At 46.9% G+C, this 21,458-nt stretch overlaps 1 protein-coding gene across 2 annotated transcripts in view; it reads right to left on the bottom strand.

Annotated features, from left to right (window-relative positions):
• Positions 1–21,458, bottom strand: part of ST6GALNAC3 (ST6 N-acetylgalactosaminide alpha-2,6-sialyltransferase 3) — a 426,930-nt gene that overhangs the window by 77,871 nt on the left and 327,601 nt on the right. For both annotated transcript variants that reach the window (XR_012220156.1, XR_012220157.1), the window contains exon 4: positions 19,483–19,652. The gene's annotated coding sequence lies outside the window, so the exon portion shown is untranslated. The remainder of the gene's footprint in view (positions 1–19,482; positions 19,653–21,458) is intronic.

The following is a 21,458-nucleotide window of genomic DNA, read 5'->3' as shown; positions in this document are numbered from 1 at the left end:
GTGGACACTGGACACTTTTGGATTGTGTGAGGCCCACTTAATATCTGAGTGCTATGTCACAGGCTCGATGGCACAGGTGTGAAAAAACTGACTGGAGGATAAGGGAGATTTTGAATTTCTGCACACACTTGTGGACACTGGACACTTTTGGATTGTGTGAGGCCCACTTAATATCTGAGCGCTATGTCACAGGCTCGATGGCACAGGTGTGAAAAAAGTGACTAGAGGATAAGGGAGATTTTGAATTTCTGCACACACTTGTGGACACTGGACACTTTTGGATTGTGTGAGGCCCACTGAATATCTGAGCTCTCTGTCACAGGCTCGATGGCATAGGTGTGAAAAAAGTGACTAGAGGATAAGGGAGATTTTGAATTTCTGCACACACTTGTGGACACTGGACACTTTTGGATTGTGTGAGGCCCACTTAATATCTGAGTGCTATGTCACAGGCTCGATGGCACAGGTGTGAAAAAAGTGACTAGAGGATAAGGGAGATTTTGAATTTCTGCACACACTTGTGGACACTGGACACTTTTGGATTGTGTGAGGCCCACTTAATATCTGAGCGCTATGTCACAGGCTCGATGGCACAGGTGTGAAAAAAGTGACTAGAGGATAAGGGAGATTTTGAATTTCTGCACACACTTGTGGACACTGGACACTTTTGGATTGTGTGAGGCCCACTGAATATCACAGCGCTATGTCACAGGCAGAAATTGTCTAGTGTATCACAAACTACAAGGTGTATGTAGAATTGGGCAGAATAGGAATCTCCCTAGAGTGTAGGTCTGTAAGAACGGAACAAGTCCACCACTTATCCTTCCAGAGTGACACACAGCTTCACTGTGGCCGTGATAACAGCCGTTACACGGTACTGAGAGGTGCGTGCACGTACACGGCAGTCCGGTGTACGTTAAATTGTCAAGCTCCGTGTTTTTTAAGTATACGGACTGACACACGCTGTCTCTCTATAGTTTTGAATGCGATCAAACAGCAAATATATTTAACTGTTTGAAAGCTAGACAAAACTAGTAGGTGCAGGTCTGTAAGAACGGAACATGTCCTCGACTTATTCTCACAGAGTGACTCACTGATAGCTTCACTGTGGCTGTGATAACAGCCGTTACACGGTACTGTGTGAGGAGTGTGCACCGCTGTATGGTGTGAAAAAATGCACGCTCAGTACCTCAGCAGGACAAAAAAAAAAAATTGGGATTGCTTTTAAAAAAGCAGTTTGCAGAGCAGTGGGTAAACAGCAATGCAGCTGTCAGGAAGCCTTAGAAGGCAGCCTAACAACCAACACCACTGATACACCACAATATAGCCTCCCCTTGCACTGCACACACAGTGACTGGTGTGTTGTACAGGCAAAATCACTAGCAGCAGAAGCAGTTTTTTTTTCTTCTTCCCTCCCTAACGCTCTCCCTACAGAATCAGCAGCAACCTCTCCCTATGCTAAGATCGGCAGAAGTAAGATGGCGGTCGGCGTGCACGCCCTTTTATACCCCCTGTGACGTCCACCAAAGCAAGCCAATCACTTGCATGCCCTTCTGAAAGATGGTGGTGACCCGTGCCTATGTCATCACGTTGCCCACAGTGTCCGTGGATCCTGATTGGCTGAAAAAGAGAGCAAAACAAACTTTTGAAACGCGACTTTGGCGCGTAAATCGCCAACCTCGTGGCCGACCTCATCCTAGGGTCGGGTTTCGTTTCATGAAACCCGACTTTGCCAAAAGTCGGCGACTTTTGAAATTTTTCGACCCGTTTCGCTCAACTCTAGTCACAGGGTTTGCAAGCACATACAGCCCTCCATGATGGCCTTAAAGGGGTCACCGGATGTGGAAGCACATACAGCCCTCTGTGATGGCCTTAAAGGGGTCACCAGACGTGGAAGCACATACAGTCCTCCTTGATGGCCTTAAAGGGGTCACAGGGTGTGGAAGCACATACAGTCCTCCATGATGGCCTTAAAGGGGTCACAGGGTGTGGAAGCACATACAGTCCTCCATGATGGCATTAAAGGGATCACCGAGCATGGAAGCACATACAGCCCTCCATGATGGCCTTAAAGAGGTCACCGGGTGTGGAAGTACAGTACATATAGCCCTCCATGATGGCCTTAAAAGGGTCACCGGGCGTGGAAGCACATACAGCCCTCCATGATGGCCTTAAGGGGATCACTGGGCGTGGAAACACATACAGCCCCCATGATGGCCTTAAAGGGGTCACCGGGCGTGGAAGCACTTACAGCCCTCCATGAAGGCCTTAAAGGGGTCACAGGGTGTGGAAGCACATACAGTCCTCCATGATGGCATTAAAGGGATCACCGGGCGTGGAAGCACATACAGCCCTCCATGATGGCCTTAAAGAGGTCACTGGGTGTGGAAGTACATATAGCCCTCCATGATGGCATTAAAAGGGTCACCGGGCGTGGAAGCACATACAGCCCTCCATGATGGCCTTAAAGGGATCACTGGGTATGGAAACACATACAGCCCTCCATGATGACCTTAAAGGGTCACCGGGCGTGGAAGCACATACAACCCTCCATGATGACCTTAAAAGGGTCACCGATCGTGGAAGCACATAAAAATTGAGAAGGGAGTGCAGGGTTATACTAATAATCCACCCCCTAAATTCTCAGATATTGTGGGGGTACCAGAAGTTCATAAAGTGATAAGGCTGAGGGTGAGCAACATGGACTCAAGGAGATGGCACAGCAGACAAGACTTGCTGGTCAGCATGTGGATCAGGGAGATCCAGTACAGCATGGTATGTTTGATGCCAGGCAAACAAGCAGAGCAAGAAACATCAGAAGTCACATGCCAGGAGCATGGTTATATACAGGAACTGTAGATGTTTTGTCAGTCCTATACGTGCAGCAAACAAATGGTCTATGGCAGAGACATATGCAATCAGCCAACGAATGGTTAACTGCAGGCAGTAGTGATGAAAAGGCAATCTAGATACTTTGTTGCAGATAAGATTACACACTGTTGCAACAGCATTTGTTGTGTGAACAATTCACGTATAGCATAACTTACAGCAGGCGAATAGTTACTGCAGGTCTGTGCCAAGATTTGAATGTAGGTAGATGATAAACAAGCAGGAGTTCACTGAAGAGATGATTAGCCAGCTGAAAGTGATGGAAGGTGAGGCAAAACTTACGAAGTGCACAGGGCAACTCAGTGCAAAGTTACTGAATACTCACACAGAAAATGGCCGGCTGAGTGAACCTTAAAACTAAAAGGCCTTGTGTGATATCAAATGAACGCACCATGGACTAAAGCAAAGAGAGGCGGCCATAGAAGTGAGCAGGGTCCGGCACTGGAGTCGGCACAGGAGAGTAACGCAGGTTATAATTATGAATGAGTACATGCGCCGTATGCCAATACTTCATGCCTTGGGGGAAGATTCGCCATCTGTAGGGGTCAATGCCATCTTCGTACGGTATATAGAGAGTGCTCAATATGGGCCCACACCATTAATTATACTTTGCCCTTTTGTGGTTCAGAGTGAAGTTCATGAGCCTGAAAGCATCATTTGGACCAGGACCCGTCCAATTATCGGGCCCAGTATTAGGCCTGAATGTCATTTCCAGAAGCGCCTGCGCCTCCAGTGCCCTCATTTCATATTCTGCACAGTGACTGACGACCATTTTTGCCACATTGTAATATTAATAGATGATGGCAGATGAGGCGTAGATTCATTCCAATAAAATCCACACCGCTGATAATGATGGAAAATGAATGACGTCCATCTTACATTATTTATGTCACATCTGGTGGCGGCAGGAGACGCTCGAGCGCTGCATAGGTAGATGTGCATATAGTGTACAGCGAGACTTGTAAAGTGGGCAGATGGGGTGACGTGGACGTCAGATACAGGGGGTGACGTGGACATGAGATACAGGGGGTGACATGGACATGAGATACAGGGGGTGACATGGATGTTAGATACACGGGGTGACGTGGACGTCAGATACAGGCGGTGACGTGGACATCAGATACAGGGGGTGACGTGGACATCAGATACAGGGGGTGATGAGAACATCAGATACAGGAGGTGACGTGGACATCAGATACAGGGGGTGACATGGACATCAGATACAGGGGGTGATGAGAACATCAGATACAGGGGGTGACGTGGGCATCAGATACAGGGGGTGACGTGGACATCAGATACAGGGGGTGACGTGGACGTCAGATACAGGGGGTGATGTAGACGTCAGCTACATGAGGGTGACGTGGACGTCAGATACAGGGGGTGACGTGGACATCAGATACAGGGGGTGACGTGGACATCAGATACAGGGGGTGATGAGAACATCAGATACAGGAGGTGACGTGGGCATCAGATACAGGGGGTGACATGGACATCAGATACAGGGGGTGATGAGAACATCAGATACAGGGGGTGACGTGGGCATCAGATACACGGGGTGACGTGGACGTCAGATACAGGGGGTGACGTGGACATCAGTTAGACGAGGGTGACGTGGACGTCAGATACAGGGGGTGACGTGCACATCAGATACAGGGGGTGACGTGGACATCAGATACAGGGGGTGACGTGGACATCAGATACAGGGGGTGACGTGGACGTCAGATACAGGGGGTGACGTGGACATCAGATACAGGGGGTGACGTGGACATCAGATACAGGGGGTGATGAGAACATCAGATACAGGGGGTGACGTGGACATCAGATACAGGGGGTGACGTGGACATCAGATACAGGGGGTGACGTGGACATCACATACAGAGGGTGACATGAACGTCAGATACAGGGGGTGACGTGGATGTTACATACACGGGGTGACGTGGATGTCAGATACAGGGGGTGACGTGGACGTCAGTTACACGAGGGTGACGTGGACGTAAGATACAGGGGGTGACGTGGACATCAGATACAGGGGGTGACATGGACGTCAGATACAGGGGGTGATGAGAACATCATATACAGGGGGTGACGTGGACATCAGATACAGGGGGTGATGAGAACATCAGATACAGGGGGTGACGTGGACATCAGATACACGGGGATGACGTGGACGTCAGATACAGGGGGTGACGTGGACGTCAGATACAGGGGGTGACGTGGATGTCAGATACAGGGGGTGATGTGGACATCAGATACAGGGGGTGACGTGGACATCAGATACAGGGGGTGATGAGAACATCAGATACACGGGGATGACGTGGACGTCAGATACAGGGGATGACGTGGACGTCAGATACAGGGGGTGATGAGAACATCAGATACAGGGGGTGACATGGACATCAGATACAGGGGGTGATGTGGACATCAGATACAGGGGGTGACGTGGATGTCAGATACACGGGGGTGACGTGGACGTCAGATACAGGGGGTGATGTGGACATCAGATACAGGGGGTGATGTGGACATCAGATACAGGGGGTGATGTGGACATCAGATACAGGGGGTGATGTCGACATCAGATACAGGGGTGACGTGGACGTCAGATACAGGGGGTGACGTGGACGTCAGATACAGGTGGTGACATGGACATCAGATACAGGGGGTGACGTGGACATCAGATACAGGGGGTGACGTGGATGTCAGATACACGGGGGTGATGTGGACGTCAGATACAGGGGGTGACGTGGACGTCAGATACAGGGGGTGACGTGGACGTTAGATACAGGGGGTGACGTGGATGTCAGATACAGGGGGTGACGTGGACGTTAGATACAGGGGGTGATGTGGACGTCAGCTACACGAGGGTGACGTGGACGTCAGATACAGGGGGTGATGTGGACATCAGATACAGGGGGTGACATGGACATCAGATACAGGGGGTGACGTGGACATCAGATATAGGGGGTGACGTGGATGTCAGATACACGGGGGTGACGTGGACGTCAGATACAGGGGGTGACGTGGACGTCAGATACAGGGGGTGACGTGGACGTTAGATACAGGGGGTGACGTGGACGTTAGATACACGAGGTCCCCTAGTTCTCACTCTGATCTATTCGCAATTGTGCAAATGGACAATAAAACATTATCCACATCCACCATATCCACTGCCCTTACTTATATTACCTGTTATAGAAAGTGAATAATGTGACATACCCAACCATAACTCGCTATTAGCATACAGCTGGTGGACCAAGTCCGCAATGTGAGGATTTTCCAATATTACTGTCTGGCGGGCGCCCTATTTAACGCTTTTATTATTGCAATAGTTGTAAGTCATGTGTCTGTGGCATCTGTATCAGCATCTTACTTGATAGACATCACAACTGTTAAAACCTATCACACAATCCGCCACATGTTTCACCAATAAACAAGCTTCATCAGGGGTTCAGTGATTTAAAGCTATAAAGAGAACTTTATCAGGGGTGTAAGTGACATAAGCCAATTTTCATCCGGTGGGTGTCCACATTTACCATTATTTTGACATCCGTTTTTCTTGTGTATAAAAGAATAAGATAAAATATTCAACTATCCAATAAACAGTAAAAGAAAACCTACAATTCTCTAATAAAACATGGCTGGCATGCAAAGACTATTTTTTTTTCATTCATTTTAATTTGGATTGATGAGTTTAATCTGTGTTTTGGTTCAGAAATGGACATGATTCTATTTTCACTTGGAGAATCATGATCCGCAAAAACTGCAGACATGTGAACAGTCCAAAGGATATAATGTACACACTTTCTATCCATAGATAAATCCTTCCCCACCATCCTGCATGGAGAAGGGTACAGACTGAGGGTGGGTTTAGGAGGTAAGGCAAGGTACGTGACCCCTGCGTCTTCAGCATCAGAAGTAATCCGTGGAACAGGGAGAGCTAGGGCGCCCATAGCGTTAGGGACAGGAAAGGAGCCCCTGGTCCCAGGACACCCGACAACAGAGTCATGATAAATGGCTTGACTGAGCCGGATCCTGGAGCCCGGTAAGCTGGGCCATTTTTTGAGTTGCCAACAATGGCGCAATACAAGTATTTTGCATCCCTAACTCATGGACCATTAGAGTCCCTTATGTCAGTCCAGTATTGAGCCTTACATCCACTGAACACTTATATTATGTATTTATTTATTATGCTTTGCTTATATAGTGCCATCATATATAGCGCCATCATATTCCACAGCACTTTACAGACATTATCATCACTGTGCCCATTGGGGCTCACAATCTAATTTCCCTATCAGTATGTCTTGGAGTGAGGGACGAAACCGGAGAACCTGAAGGAAACCCACGCAAACACGGAAAGAGCATACAAACTCATTGCAGAATATTATATTTTATACAGCACCAATATCATTTGCAGCCACAGCCCTAACTCTAGCTCCAATACTATCCCTAAACACAGTCCTAACCCAATGCTATCTGTAACCTCAGCTCTAACCGCAGCTCTAACTCTAGCCCTAATATTATCCGGAAGATCAACTTTCCTCTCTACTTTCCTGATCACATCCCTCCACCTGTGCACTTGACCGGATCCCATCCCAACTCATCGCAAACCTCACCACAGTCTTCATCCCAACCCTAACCCCTCTTTTCAACCTATCACTAACAATTGGTGTCTTCTCTTTTTTCTCCAAACATGCCTCAATCACACCCATCCTCAAAAAGCCCTCTCTTGACCCATCCTCTATATCTACCTATCGCCCCATATCACTTCTCCAATATGCCTCAAAACTCCTAGAACAACACGTCCATCTTGAACTATCCTCCCACCTCGCCTCCTGCTCCCTATTTGACCGCTTACAATCTGGCTTTCGGCCGCACCATTCCACTGAAACTGCCCTAACTAAGGTCACCAATGACCTATTAACTGCCAAATCCAAGCGACACTACTCTGTCCTCCTCCTCCTGGAGCTGTGCTCTGCCTTTCACGCAGTTGACCATTCCCTATTTCTACAGACCCTCTCATCTCTTGGCATCACAGACTTGGCCCTATCTTGGATCTCATCATACCTAACATACTGGACATTCAGCGTCTCCCACTTGCACACCACCTCCTCACCTCGCCTCCTATCTGTCGGTGTCCTCCCATGGTTCAGTCCTGGGACCCCTGATCTTCTCCATGTTCACCTTCGGCCTGGGACAGCTCATAGAATCTCACGGCTTCCAGTATCACCTCTATGCTGATGACACACAGAGCTAACAACCCAGACCTGATATCACCTCCCTACTAACCAGAATCCCACAATGTCCCACAATGAGACTCCAGTTCAAAACCCTTACCATGGGTTATTTACCTGCACGTAGCCTCCGATCCTCACAAGATCTCCTTCTGTACTCCCCCCTTATCTCCTCTTCCCACAATTGCATACAAGACTTCTCCCCCCTACTCTGGAACTCTACCACAACATATCAGACTCTCACCTACCATGGAAACCTTCAAAAAGAACCTGAAGACCGACCTCTTCCGACAAGCCTATAACCTGCAGTAACCACCGATCCACCAAACCGCTGCACGGGCAGGGTCCTCTCTCCGCCTGTACCAATCGGTGACTTGTATTGTTCAAAATTATTGCACTTTTTAATGTTTACCCCTCCTCACATGTAAAGCGCCATGGAATAAATGGTGCTAAAATAATAAATAACAATAATAATAATCCATAGCCACAGCCCCAACCCTAGCTCTAATTCTAGACCCAATATTATACCTGACCTTAATTAGGTCTGAAAAAAGTGTGTAAAAATGTATAACGTATTGTAACATTAGTATTTTTTTTTTAATAAGGAACACTTTCTAAATTTAGAACAGTTCTCCCAGCGGGTTTCTGTCTCCTCTCACAAATTTCCAAGCAAGAGGAAAGCAGAGGGAGAGCACAGTGCACTGCGTGTCATCTAATACTGTCTTGCTGAGATTATGTCATCTCAGTTGCTGCCTATGCAGAGTGCCACCACATGATGACCAATTCATCTTGACTGCATAGTATTGCGGTAGCGACAAAAATAAAAGATGCCAGTGGGTCATTTAATCATTTATTTCAGTAGCCAGTTGGAAGTGGTGCTTACCGCTGGATCATTTGACTATGGATGTGGAGGAGGAGCCCAAAGTTTTGCAAATGATGTTGAAAGCAATGGCCTCTGTGTCCCCCACAATCTGCCGCTGCGGACTTATTGTGGGGATTTCGTGAAGATACATAGAAGCTCTTCCACGTCTGCACTGCGCCCTGCTTACACAGATTGCACATCGGATGAGCAGAGGGTTATTACCAAATTGTGCTGGGAATAGATTTCCAGGGAAGCGCCATTATTGGGGACAGGAGGTGATGTTTCCAATCTCACTCGATGGGACGCTCAGAACATAAACCTTTTCTCTGCCCTTGCTGACACCAAATTGATGTATCCAAAGCGCAAAGGAAGAAAGGCCGCGTTCCTCCAGCGAGGTTGGTAAATGAGATTTATTGTAATAAAGCCGTGGCGGGCGCCGCTCTCCGAGAGACTGCAGAGCGCGGCGCAGCAGGTGAGGAGGGCTCATGTTAATTGGAAAGTGCTTAATGAAAACAGTTGTATTTCCAGCTTCTTTTATCACAGTTGCTGGAGCCTGAGAAATCTTCTGTATCTCCGCGTCCGTCTGAGCCGACTTCGAGAAGCAATTTCACTTTCATGTTCAAAATCCAACGGGCCGCTAATAACCGGTTTATTTTACATAGCAATTTTCTGCCGACAGTCTCATCCTTCAAGGTTAAAGGTGCGAAGTTCAATTCAATATTTATTGCTTTCCGCCTTAGAACTTTTCTAGAGGAACCGCAGTATCCCAGAAGGCATTGCAGCACATCCCGCCACCTTGCTGAGAGGCGATCATTCCTTCTTTAGGGGCGCTCCGATTTCATCCAACAAATGTAATTCTTTGTATCAAGAGACTAGGATTGGGATAAGGTTAGGCATAGGGTTAGAGCTAGGGTTAGGGATTGGGCTAGGCATAAGGTCAGAGCTAGGGTTAAAGATTGGGATAGGCATAGGGTTAGAGCTAGGGTTAGGGATTGGGCTAGGCATAGGGTTAGAGCTAGGGTTAAAGATTGGGCTAGGCATAAGATTAGAGGTATGGTTAGGGATTGAGCTAGGGTTAAAGATTGGGCTAGGCAAAAGGTTAGAGGTATGGTTAGGGATTGAGCTAGGGTTAAAGATTGGGCTAGGCATAAGGTTAGAGGTATGGTTAGGGATTGAGCTAGGGTGAAAGATTGGGCTAGGTATAAGGTTAGAGCTATGGTTAGGGATTGAGCTAGGGTTAGGGATTGGGCTAGGCATAAGGTTAGAGGTATGGTTAGGGATTAAGCTAGGGTTAAAGATTGGGCTAGCCATAAGGTTAGAGCTATGGTTAGGGATTGAGCTAGGGTGAAAGATTGGGCTAGGTATAAGGTTAGAGCTATGGTTAGGGATTGAGCTAGGGTTAGGGATTGGGCTAGGCATAAGGTTAGAGCAATGGTTAGGGATTAAGCTAGGGTTAAAGATTGGGCTAGCCATAAGTTTAGAGCTATGGTTAGGGATTGAGCTAGGGTTAGGGATTGGGCTAGGCATAAGGTTAGAGCAATGGTTAGGGATTGAGCTAGGGTTAGGGACTGGGCTAGGCATAAGTTTAGAGCTATGGTTAGGAATTGAGCTAGGGTTAAAGATTGGGCTAGGCATAAGGTTAGAGCTATGGTTAGGGATTGAGCTAGGGTGAAAGATTGGGCTAGGTATAAGGTTAGAGCTATGGTTAGAGATTGAGCTAGGGTTTGTCAGGACTCTAATGTCAGGACCCTGTCAGCGTCGGCAAACTGCCACGCAGAGCAGGGTGACTTACCCACACTATGGGATAACGCGGGGTCCAACACTGTAGTGATGGTTCAAGCACACAGGACCTGCGGCACTGAAAATAGTAAGGAGTCCCAGGACCTACGATCATGTGACTGCAGGGGGTGGGGCTTAGCGTCCTATAGCTGCAGATGATGTAATGTACCTACTGCAGGGAAACTGAAGTAGAGGAATACGCAGGTCAGACAAGCGAGGGTTCATACACGGAGAGGGCTGTGCGGTACCAGGAGGACGAGCAGAGAATAGTCAAGTCACAGGCAGAGGGTCATACACAGAGAGGTAGCGCAGTACAAGAGGGGCAGGCAGAACTCGTAACAGGGACAGAACCGGATCAAAACCAAACAAGCAACAAGTTATCAGGCACAAGTCACACGTACGCACGAGGTCAACTAACTCAGCCGAGGGCAGGAGTATAACTGACACCGGACCTAGGTCAAGTGAGCATTAAATAGCCGCCCTCTGCCAGAGAGAGGCAGAAACAATTAACCCCTGTCTGACCAGGATGGGCCAAAGACAAACCCCATCCTGGACCATGACAGTACCCTCCTCTCAACGGGGGGCCACTGGACCCCGGGTCTCTCAGGATACTTGGCGTGAAAGGCCCGGACCAACCGATCCGCATGAACCGATCGAGCAGGAATCCACGACCGGTCTTCAGGACAGTAGCCTTTCCAATGTACAAGATATTGAAGGGCGCGACGGACCAACCTAGAGTCAACAATTCGTTCCACCTCGTACTCAGACTGCCCGTTTACCAAAATCGGTGACGGGGAAGAAGATGATCCCTCCCCACAGGACCCCACAGGTTTCAAAAGGGCCCTATGGAAAACATTGGGAATCTGCAGAGATGGCGGGAGACGCAACCGAAAAGCCACCGGGTTAACCACTTCAGTAATTTCATAGGGACCAATAAATTTAGGACCAAGCTTCGTAGAGGGGATCTTGAGCCTTATATTCTTGGTAGATAACCATACCTTATCCCCAACCTGGAACACCGGCCCCACGGACTGTTTTTTGTCTGCAAAAAACTTGTATTTATCCTGGGCCTTCCTAATGTTACTCTGGACCTCCCGCCATACCTCCCCCAACCGCTGGATAGTCTCATCCACCCCAGGACACCCAGAGTCCAAATGGGAAAACTCTCCAAAATGTGGATGAAACCCATAGTTGCAGAAAAAGGGAGATGTACCCGTAGACTGGTTAATGCGGTTGTTAAACGCAAACTCGGCCAAAGGTAACGCAGTACACCAATCATCCTGTCGGGCTGAGGTCAAGCAACGCAGAATTTGCTCCAGAGACTGATTGGTCCTCTCGGTCTGCCCATTAGTCTCTGGATGGTAAGCGGATGAAAAGGACAGACCAATACCCAACCTCTTACAAAATGCCCTCCAAAAACTGGAAACAAATTGTACTCCCCTATCAGACACCACATTCAAGGGTACCCCATGCAACTGCACCACATGCTCAACAAACAATCTGGACAACGTTTCTGCATTAGGTAGAGCCGCTAAGGGTACAAAATGTGTCTGCTTACTAAACCTGTCCACCACAACCAAAATGACGGTATTACCCTTGGAGGGGGGAAGGTTGGTGATGAAATCCATGGACAAATGAGTCCATGGTCTCTCAGGAATTGGCAGTGGTACCAATTCCCCGGCCGGTTATGGGGGGTTTTCGCATGGGCACAAACATCACAAGCAGAAACATATTCCCCAACATCAGAGGCTAAAGAAGACCACCAGAATATTCTAGCGATGGCCTTCTGGGTAGCCGAGATCCCTGGATGTCCACCCAGAACTGAGTTGTGGAACTCCCAGAGGACCTTGAGACGAAATTGAGCTGGTACGAAAAGTTTATCCACCGGCTTAGCCGGAGGTGCAAGAGACTGGGCTTCCCGAACCTCCCGTTCCAACATATTAGAAATACCTGCCACCACCACCCCGGGCTGAAGAATGGAGGATGGAGGTTCGGGGGGGGACACCGGATCTAGACTGCGTGACAAGGCATCAGCTCTGACATTTTTGGATCCTGGCCGAAAAGTGATAGAGAAGTGGAATCGGGAAAAAAAAAGTGACCATCTAGCCTGTCTAGGAGTCAACCTTTTAGCTGACTCAATGTAAGCTAGGTTCTTGTGGTCTGTAATTATGGTTATAGGATGGACAGCCCCCTCCAAAAAATGCCTCCATTCTTCAAAGGCCAACTTCATGGCCAGAAATTCTCGATTCCCAACATCATAGTTTCTCTCCGCAGGGGAGAATTTCTTCGAGAAAAAGGCGCAGGGTCTCAAATTAGTAAAAGTGGCGGGTCCCTGGGACAATACCGCCCCCACCCCCACCTCTGAGGCGTCCACCTCAATAATAAATGGTTCAGACGGGTCCGGTTGAATAAGAGCCGGAACAGACATGAAACATTTTTTTAAAAACTGAAACGCCGCTATCGCTGCGGCTGACCAATTCTTGATATTGGCCCCCTTTTGAGTCATGTCTGTGAGGGGTTTAGCCACCTGTGAGAACCCCCTTATAAATTTGCGATAATAATTGGCGTATCCTAGGAAACACTGCAGAGCCTTCAAATCACAAGGTTGAACCCAATCGACAATGGCCTGCACCTTATTAGGATCCATGCGATACCCCGTCAGCAGACACAATGAATCCCAGAAAAGACAGTTCCTGAACAAAAAATAAACATTTCTCTAGTTTAGCAAAGAGACAGTTCTCCCGAAGTCTTTGGAGAACTGCCCGAATATGACCAATGTGAGCCTGTTTATCAGGTCAGTAGATCAGTATGTCATCCAAATACACAACCATAAAACGTCCAATAAAATCAGAGAACACGTGATTGATGAAATTTTGGAAGACTGCTGGAGCATTGGTCAGACCGAAAGGCATGACCAAATTTTCAAACAAGCCTTCAGTAGTGAGAAAAACAGTTTTCCACTCATCTCCTTCCCGGACTCGGATAAGGTTATACGCTTCCCGTAGATCTAATTTCGAAAACAACTTAGCTCCGGACAACTGGTTGTACAAATCAGGAATAAGTGGGAGGGGATACGTATTTCTCACAGTTATCTTATTTAACTCTCGAAAATCGAGGCATGGCGCAAACCACCATCTTTTTTCTTTACGAAAAAGAACCACGCCACCACGGGAGAGACAGAAGGACGAATGTGTCCCTTACGGAGACTCTCGGAAATGTATTCCTTCATAGCAGCCCGCTCGGGACCCGAAAGGTTATACAAGCGGGCCTTGGGCAATTTAGCACCTGGAACCAGGTCAACGGCACAATCAAATGGGCGGTGTGGTGGTAAAGCTTCTGCCTCTTTTTCGGAGAAAATGTCGGTATAGTCTGTTAGGTACTCCGGAATACCTTCCAGACCAACGGACGACACAGACGCAGTAGCAAGACATTTTTCAGAACAATAGGGACCCCATTTAACAATGTGCCGAGATTCCCAATTAATCACAGGATTATGTAATTGTAACCAGGGGAACCCCAACACCAGTCCCGCAGGCAGGTTGTCCATAACAAAACATGAAATACGTTCCTGGTGCAAGGAACTCACTTTAAGGAGAAACTCCTCTGTAAGAAATATGATGTCATTCTTAGCCATTGGTGTTTTGTCAATGGCAACAACATGGATAGGAGTCTCCAGCCTAACTGTCCCTAACTTACACCTGGACACCAAGTCAAAGTCAATAAAGTTCAACGACGATCCGCAATCCACGAAGGCAGAAGAGGATGTGGAGACACTCCCACAACAAAGTTCCACTTGCAACAACATTTTTGAAAATGGAGAAAAAGGTACCTGAGAGCCTGGGTGACCTCCACGACAATCACCCGGGCTCAGTCGCTTGTTGGTCAGTGGACAGGAGGGGCAATCCTTTTTCCAATGTCCAGAATCGCCACAGTGAAAACAGCATTTTCCCATGTGCCGTTGTCTCCTTTCTCCTTGAGGTCGATGGTTCCCATCTCCATGGTTTCCAATGTAGGACTGGCTCCCCTTCCTTGGGAGAATAACGGGGTCTCAATCTGCATCACTCCCCTCGCCCGTAGCCTGCGATCCATTCGGACGGCCTGTGTCATAGCCTCCTCCAGGGAATCAGGCGGAGGGTGGAGAGCCAAGCCATCTTTCAGATGTTCAGACAGGCCTCTACGGAACAAACCCCAGAGGGCGGCATCATTCCAGCAGACCTCAGCAGCCCAGCGTCTGAACTCTGAGCAAAACCACTCGGCTGAGTGCTTCCCCTGGCACACACTCATCACCATGTCCTCAGCCATACGCATCCGATTAGGCTCATCATAAATATGCCCCAGGGCCTGAAAAAATGCATCCACAGTCATGCGCTCAGGGGCAGTGGTCGAAAGGGAGAAAGCCCAAGCCTGGGGGGCTCCCCTTAACAGAGACATAATGACCCCCACTCTCTGACTTTCATCCCCAGAAGAGTGTGGTCTCAATTAAAAAAAAAGCTTACAGCCCTCCTTGAAAACTCTGAATTCATTTTTATCTCCAGAAAAGGTATCCGGTAACTTAACCGGAGACTCAGGGGAAACTAATGTAACATCCCGAGCCCCTGATGATAAAACCCCCTGCACAGTGTCAGCGATCAGCTGCTGAGACTGAGCCAGGACTCGTTGTTCCCCCAGGAGTTTCTGAGACATCTGAGTCAGGTGCCTTACCTGCTCAGAAAGAGCGTGCATAGGATCCATCACAGACACAGGAGAAGGGGAGCAGAGAAAAAAAAAAATGGTAACGGTCAGTTATAATGTCAGGACTCTAATGTCAGGACCCTGTCAGCGTCGGCAAACTGCCATGCAGAGCAGGGTGACTTACCCACACTATGGGAGAGCGCGGGGTCCAGTACTGTAGTGATGGTTCAAGCAGACAGGACCTGCGGCACTGAAAATAGTAAGGAGTCCCAGGACCTACAATCATGTGACTGCAGGGGGCGGGGCATAGCGTCCTACAGCTGCAGATGATGTAATGTACCTACTGCAGGGAAACTGAAGTAGAGGAAAACGCAGGTCAGACAAACGAGGGTTCATACATGGAGAGGGCTGTGCGGTACCAGCGGGACGAGCAGAGAATAGTCAGGTCACAGGCAGAGGGTCATACACAGACAGGTAGCGCAGTACAAGAGGGACAGGCAGAACTCGTAACAGGGACAGAACCGGATCAAAACCAAACAAGCAACAAGTTATCAGGCCCAAGGCACACATACGCACGAGGTCAACTAACTCAGCCGAGGGCAGGAGTACAACTGACACCGGATCTAGGTCAAGTGAGCATTAAATAGCCGCCCTCTGCCAGAGAGATGCAGAAACAATTAATCCCTGTCTGACAAGGACGGGCCAAAGACAAACCCCATCCTGGATCATGACAGGGTTAAAGATTGGGCTAGGCATAAGGTTAGAGGTATGGTTTGGGATTGAGCTAGGGTTAGGGACTGGGCTAGGCATAAGGTTAGAGCTATGGTTAGGGATTGAGCTAGGGTTAAAGATTGGGCTAGGTATAAGGTTAGAGCTATGGTTAGGGATTGAGCTAGAGTTAGGGACTGGGCTAGGTATAAGGTTAGAGCTACGGTTAGGGATTGAACTAGGGTTAGGGACTGGACTAGGGTTAGGCATAAGTTTAGAGCTAGGATTAGGGACTGAGGTAGGGTTAGAGTAATACAATAGTTTAAAAATGCAATAAAAAAATGAAACAAATTATAACTTTTTTTTCAAAATTTCAGATTTCAATAAAAAATAGAAGAAAATTAAAAAGTCAAAGAGCAAGCTATAATTACATCAGTATTTTCATTATATTACAATACATGAGTTTATAGGGGATAAGGAGCTGAGTACTGGACCTGGTCGGGCTCCGGGAGCGATAACAGTTTAATGATTAGGAGGTGTAAAATACTTGGCGCTGGCACCCAATGCACCACCAATTGTGGACATGACTGGCTCTGTATGCCCATGGACGGGCGCAGGATGCTATTGACGCTCTCTTGCCTGGTTTATATAAAGAACCGCACTAGTGCGTGTTGCCATTTTTTCACACGGACCCCAGGTCTGCATGAAAAATCGCTCTTGTGCACTGGGAGGAAGGTTCCTATCGGATCAGTGTGCTGTCTAACCAGAAGTGCACTGATCAAAACTCCTATTTTTTAGCTGAATTTCATGTATTTGCCCTTTAAATAAAAATAATGGTTGCATTTTTTCCCGCATTGCATCTGCAGCGCGGAGCCCTGGGAGTGAGCGCTCTTGACTTATTTGATTTATCCAAATAAAAACCTATAGAAACAATCATAAAAAGAGATTATTTCTCTAATGTGCTGTATTATTTGCCTCATCTCTCTAATTGCATCCGAGTAATCTGCAAAATTGAGAGGTAATGAGCAATATTTCTTTAAAATGCATTAAACAATACTGTCAAAATGCAAATTTATTCATTAAGTATAAATGAGCTCGGTAAATATTCATGAAGTGTTGCTTGCTGTGGATAATTAATCCCGTGGACTATATGTCCAAAACCATTTGGAAGTGCGAGAAAAACTCTTCCGCAGACAGATCACAACCGAGGGAGCGAGGAGGAGAGATTAGAAACGTCTCTTTGGTGGATACAAAGTCTCCACTGTTTGGCCATAAAATCCTATAATAAAGGGAAACAAACCTAGAGATAGATCGGGAGATTGTAACATGACAGGTCCACTTAAAGGGGAGGTACGCCAAAAGAAAAAAGCCAACCCGAATTACACGGCTAAAGGGCCTTGTCCCCACTACAGGACATTAGCAGACTCAACAGCGCCCCCAAATGTCATACAGAAGAGTCAATCAAAGGTAACAATAAGCTTTACCTCCCTTTATGTCACGTGATCCTCTCCTACCATCACTGATTGCCTGAGGGCTCACCGAGAGGTCTGAAAATGTATATATTCATCTTTTACATTTCAAAAAGGAAAATGGACCGATGCAAAAGTTTGTGCACCCTGCTTTTTGTAGCCAGATCTTCTTTTCATTCATTCTTCTTTTCATCCATTCTTCCTTGGAGAATTCCTCCCGTTCTGTGAGATTCCTGTGCCGTCTCGCTTTCTCTGCTATTTTGAGGTTTAGCCACAGATTTTCAATGATGTTCAGATCAGGGGACTGTGAGGGCCATTGTAAATCCTTCATCTTGCGCCTTTTGAGGTTGTCTATTGTGGATTGTGACGTGTGTTTAGGATCATTATCCATTTGTAGAAGCCATCCTCTTCCTCTTCCTCTTTTCACCTTCAGCTTTTTTACAGATGGTGTTATGTTTGCATCAAGAATTTGCTGAAATTTCATTGAATCCATTCTTTCCTCTACCCGTGAATTGTTCCCCATGGCATTGGCTTCAACACAACCCCAAAACATGATTGATCAACCCCCATGCTTAATGGTTGTCGAGATGTTCTTTTCCTGAAATTCTGTGCCCTTTGTTCTCCACACATACCTTTGATCAATGTGGCCAAAGACTTCTACTTTAACCTTATCGGTCCATATGACTTATTCCTAACATGTATCAGGCTTGTTTAGATGTTCTTTTGCATGCTTCTGATGCTGTATTTTATGGTGGGGACACAGGAGAGGTTTTCATCTGATGATTCTTCATGAAGGCCATATTTATACAGGTGTCTCTAAACAGTAAAACAATGTACCACAACTCCAGAGTCTGCTAAATCTTTCTGAAGATCTTTTGTAGTCAACGGGGGGGTTCTGAATTGTCTCTCTAGCGATCCTACGAGTAGCTCTCACTGAAATATTGCTTGGTCTTCCAGACTTTATCTTGACCTCCACTGTTCCTGGTAACTGCCTTTTCTTCATATTTCGAACTGAGGAAAGGGCAACTTGAAAATGCTTTGCTATCTTCTTATAGTCTTCTCCTGATTTGTGTCCCTCCATCATTTTCAGAGTGCTTGGCAGCCGCTTAAAAAACCCCATGGCTGCTTTTTTTTTGGCATGAGGTTGGTGGAGGATGGGTTTTTTATAAAGCTGGGAAATTTGCATCACCTGGCCTTTTCTAATGATGATGGTGAACAAGTCATAACCCTAACAGGCTAATTAAGGTCTGAAACCTTGGCGAAAGTTATCTGAGTACACAAATCTACAAGGGTGCCTAAACTTTTGCAATGGCTCATTTTACTTTTTGCAATTTTTAAAATGTAAAAGATGAAAAAATATATATTTTTTTTGTCTAAGATACAAAGGAAATGTGTTATTTTTTAACTTTACAGTTCTGGGTTTTATCCTGGTCACAAACGGAGCGCAAGGAAGGGAGAGGGTGAATTAAAATCTTTTTATTAGTGCATAATGGATTATACACTAATAAAAAGAAGATTTTAATTCACCCTCTCCCTTCCTCATGCTCCGTTTGTGACCAGGATATAACCCAGAACTGTCACCTCTTCCTCTCATGAGGTACCTGGCTGGAGCTGCATTTTAAATAACGCACGGCTAGCGCTCCTATTTCTTGACCGTCTCCACACTATCTGAATTTTTTAACTTTAGGCCTTTTCAAGATAATATAATCTTCAAACTTCTTAACTGTTCACAATAGCAGTAATTTTGGCCAGGGGTGCCCAAACTTTTACATGCCATTGTATCTATGATCCATATACAGTATATCTCTAAATGCTGATGCTAGCAGCTCCGGCAATAGAATAAAATGTCTGATCTGGGAATGTGATACTGTACCTTTTCTTTCAGAAGTTTCCTTCCCTCTTGGTTCTGATGGGGGATGGGAGCTTTGCACTTTGCCAGTTTTGCCTTGGGCATCAGAATACACGGTTCTGTCTCTGCAGCGATGCTGTGCCATGAGTTTGATGTCTTTTTCTTGCTGGTATATTTGCTAACGACAGAACAAGCTGACAAAAGAGCAATAGAGAGAAATGGAAATGTCAGTCCAGGAAATGTCTCCACCCTACCAGCCAGCGTGCACATAAAGGTTATCTCCACTCATAATGGCCGAATTACAGAACCGTCCCTTATATTGGTTCTGCTGCAGTAGCAAATATACAAAACACACAGTGCACCGGACACAAAGCTCCAAATCCTCTGCATTGTCATAGATTTACATAATATTCTGCCTGCAGCCACAACTAGGGGGCGCATAAAAGCTAAATGCAATCATAATGCAAGGAGCTCCCCCTAGTGGTGGCTGCAGAAAGGATCTTATCGTGTATCTCTGTATACAGGGAGCTCCCCCTAGTGGTGGCTGCAGACAGGATCTTATCATGTATCTCTGTATACAGGGAGCTCCCCCTAGTGGTGACTGCAGACAGGATCTTATCATGTATCTCTGTATACAGGGAGCTCCCCATAGTGGTGGATGCAGACAGGATCTTATCATGTATCTCTGTATACAGGGAGCTCCCCCTAGTGGTGACTGCAGACAGGATCTTATCATGTATCTCTGTATACAGGGAGCTCCCCATAGTGGTGGATGCAGACAGGATCTTATCATGTATCTCTGTATACAGGGAGCTCCCCCTAGTGGTGACTACAGACTGGATCTTATCATGTATCTCTGTATACAGGGAGCTCCCCCTAGTGGTGGCTGCAGACAGGATCTTATTATGTATCTCCGTATACAGGGAGCTCCCCCTTATGGTGGCTGCAGACAGGATCTTATCATGTATCTCTGTATACAGGGAGCTCCCCCTAGTGGTGGCTGCAGACAGGATCTTATCAGGTATCTCTGTATACAGGGAGCTCCCCCTTGTGGCAGCTGCATACAGAATCTTATCATGTATCTCTGTATACAGGGAGCTCCCCCTAGTGGTGGCTGCAGACAGAATCTTATCATGTATCTCTGTATACAGGGAGCTCCCCCTAGTGGTGGCTGCATACAGAATCTTATGGATTCTGATTTTGGAATGTGAAAAAAAAATTCTATGATGGACTTATCAAAATTAGCCAAACTATAATAATAATCTTTATTTATATAGCGCCAACATATTCCGCAGCGCTTTACAGTTTAACAGTTTCAGAAACAAGTCATAAGTAACAACATTAACAATACTGTAATTAAAGCAAAATAAGACGACCCTGCTCGTGAGAGCTTACAATCTACAATGAGGTGGGGGAGATACAAAGTACAGGTGTGTATTTGCATTGATGGTCCAGCCATCATGAGGGAGTGAGGGATGGATGGAGATAGTGAATGGGCAACACACGCAAACTTACACATAGAATGACTGTGATTAGGGAACGTGAACAAATGTGTTTTGGGGGGAGCGCATAAAACTATGCAACGTGTGGATAGTCCTAATTTCTTGGGGTAGAGCATTCCAGAGGATAGGAGCAGCACGGGAGAAGTCTTGGAGCCTGGAGTGGGAGGTACGGATTAGTGCAGAGGTTAGTCGAAAGTCGTTTGCAAAAGCGCAGCGGTTGGTTACGCCAATAGACAGAAATAATGGGAGGAGATGTAAGGGGGTGCCGCACTGTGGAGAGCTTTGTAGGTGAGAACAAGTACTTTGAATTGGACCCTATAATGAATGGGCAGCCAATGTAAGGACTGGCGAAGAGCGGACGTGTCTGAGTACCGATTAGCCAGATAGATGACCCTGGCTGCTGCATTAATTATGGACTGGAGAGGGGATAGTCGAGTGACGGGGAGGCCAATTAATAGAGCGTTGCAGTAATCCAGGCGGGAGTGGATCAATGCTACA

Source organism: Dendrobates tinctorius, unplaced genomic scaffold (genome assembly GCF_039654945.1).
Source record: "Dendrobates tinctorius isolate UK_male_01 unplaced genomic scaffold, ASM3965494v1 ptg000138l, whole genome shotgun sequence".
Taxonomy (NCBI): domain Eukaryota; kingdom Metazoa; phylum Chordata; class Amphibia; order Anura; family Dendrobatidae; genus Dendrobates; species Dendrobates tinctorius.
The sequence above is the reverse complement of the archived record's forward strand: the minus strand, read 5'-3'. Positions and strand labels throughout refer to the sequence as shown.